Raw genomic sequence first — 2,926 nt, forward strand, 5'->3', positions numbered from 1 at the left:
CACAGAGCCACAGAATCAGAGAGATCTTCCATTCTAACCTCCTGCTCAAAGCAGTCACCTAGAACTGGTTGTCTAGGATAATGCTTCTTTGGGGTTTGAATATCTCCAAGGCAACCTGTGCCAGGGTTTGATCTCTGTCACAGTAAGGAAAGTTCTTTCAGAATTTGTTGTATTTTAATTTGTGCCTTGCCCTTTCTCTTGTCCTTTCACTGGCTACCACTCATGAGACTCTGACTCTGTTATTTGTTCTTGAGTCTTCTTATTATGTCTTATAACACAATATGTTATGATGTGAATATTAGATATGTTTTATGTCATATTACTATGTCTTTGTTATATCTCCCTATCAGGTATTTCTTTGCACTGATAAGGCACCCTGTCTCACCACAAACCCCATCTATTTCTGCAATTTGTTTGCTTTCACTCTATGACTTTGGCAGTTTCCTGAATGCTGGCCCTAACTCCAGCATGCATTTGAGCTCAAGGCCCACTTTTTCTCCTTAGGGTTACGTGGTTGCATTAATGCTTCATGGAACAGCAGTACCATCCTTAAAAACACACTGAAGGATCAAATCTCAGGAATGGAATGGTGAATAAGAATATGCTGTTTTATCTAAAGTTTCTTCTGCTGCTCGCACTGAAGCCCACATGCCTTTTAAGTGCAGAAAAGGAAACTGCCTTCTCCTTTTGGCAAGTCCTGTAAGAAAGGTTCTGTTGCAAGGAGAAAAACAAGAGGTGGAATATAGGTGCCACTTCATCATAATTTTAAGCACTTGGCCCTGGGAAGGAATCCAGTCCATGTGACATATTGCTCAGACACTCTATGCAATCACTGGAGAGTAATCAAGTTCAAACACTTCCCCCTCTCCTCTGACAGCATGCCACAGGGACTATATGTGTACCAGTAGAAGTTCAGTCTGCATGGGTGTGTTGTTTACCTCCTTCACAAGCAACAGATAGAACCTGGGAAAAAAGTTATGCCCCTTCATCCATTTGGCATCATGGCCACGGGTGCCAGAATGACCACAGCTGAAACTCGATACAGTTACTGTCCTTCAAAGTTTAGGAGTTAGAGGCTGTGTTTTAAAGTACCTGTGTAGTTTACAGACTGAACTTCAGGTCAGAAAAGAGCTTTAATGACCTGGGCAGGATCCCTCTGGGAGAACATGCCCATGCCCTTTGGAAGCCAGACATCAATTGAAATCAGTGGGATCAGGTAGAAAGCTGATCAGAGGGATCCTCACAATAACCTGGAAGCTGGGTTGCTTTGTTTATGGCAAAGCAGAACTGATGTTCAGGATTCTTCAGAATCTCATACTTTCTGCTACAGACTACCTACCAAGGGATAAAAGATTGTTTCTTTTCTGCCACTGACATGATGTCCTATTCTCCAAATGCATCAATCTTTTAAAAACTGACAGCATCCTCAAATCCCCACCTCCAGTTGTCAGTGCTTTGGCTGTGAAGCTTGCTGGCACTGTACTTGAGAGGCTCTCTGCCTTCTGATCTCAAGATCTTTATAAGCTGCACTGACTCAGTAAACTCCAGCTATTTAAAACTAATGTTTGGATGTCAAATTCAGGCACTTAGATAGGAAATACTAGATCTGTGCAATTGCAGTTTTGTTCTCTTTTAAATTCATTTTGTGCTGTCCTTTCAGTGAGAACACAAGTTACTTGCTTTAATTGTGGTTCTGACATTAAAATCAGCACCATCATAAGCATGCACAGAGGGGAAATAATTACAGCAGCATAAGCAGTAAAATAATTTCCTTGTCTAAGCACTTATCTTTGTAATCTAATAACAGTGAACCAGTCTTCCTTCCAGCCTTCCTCTGTCCCTCCTGTCCTCCCTCTTCCCTCCTTCCTCTCTTCCTTCCTTCCCATCCATAGTATACCTCTCCCCATTGACTAATCAGCAGCATTTGGAGCTCTGAGATTCAATACTAACAGTAACTACTAAGAAGGAAAGCCACACTTTCAAAGACAGAAAGTTTGCAGAGTCCTGTTTGCAAGACTGAAGGAGTGTAATTGTTAAGTCTGACCTGATACTCTTTCTCCTTTGTGCAAATATCAGGAAACTTCTGCTATATGTGCTGCTGCTGTCATACTCTGTAATTAGGGCCACAGGCCGTTTCCACTCAGTGTTAGCCTGTCCACTTCTCTCCGCTTAGGAGGTGAAGAGCGAGACAAGGATTGGTGTCTCCAGTGTCATTTTATTCCCAGAGAAACCCTAAAATAGGAGCATGTGTGCTGAGTGAAGGAGGTAACCCAAAATATCTCTCTCAACCTTCAGGGTTTTCTCCCTAAAATACTGTCTGAGTGTCTTTGTTCTACATTAAAAAATTTCAATGCTTTATGCTTCAAGAGGAAACACATACTCAGTTGGCAGCACATGATTTTCATCAGTAAACGTTCCTGCACACTTATTTTCCTGAGTAAGAAGGTTAGCTAGTTTGACTATTTAATTAAGTAGATACAATTGGACACTTAAAGCACCTTCCTATCTCAAAATCTGTGGGGATACTACAAGCTAAAACCTAAGATCTGTGAAACATATTGAAAAAAAAATCATAATATTGTAAAAAACCAAATATTGTAAAAAACCCCACATGGACCTTACACCCACTGTTCCTTGTATTCAGTATCATACTTCTTCCCCAATGGGTTCCATTTGTAGTGTAATTAATGAGTCTTTTATCTTGAGGATTTTTGTTTCTTGATTGGCTGTCTTGTGTAGATAACCCCTTATCACAGTTCATGGTACACATGGTTGCCAGCCTTGTGCTCTCTACCAAGCTGAGCTGTGCAACCCCGACGTCAGGATCAGAAGTCCCAAGGAAGGATCTTGTGCCCACTCAAACTCAGTTCTCTCCTCTCCCTGGTAACTTATTTATATTGGATTATGCAGGAACATAATTTTATAT

The sequence above is a fragment of the Empidonax traillii genome, unplaced genomic scaffold (genome assembly GCF_003031625.1).
Source record: "Empidonax traillii isolate 1590-97213 ecotype Southwest subspecies unplaced genomic scaffold, ASM303162v1 scaffold378:size984864, whole genome shotgun sequence".
Taxonomy (NCBI): Eukaryota; Metazoa; Chordata; class Aves; order Passeriformes; family Tyrannidae; genus Empidonax; species Empidonax traillii.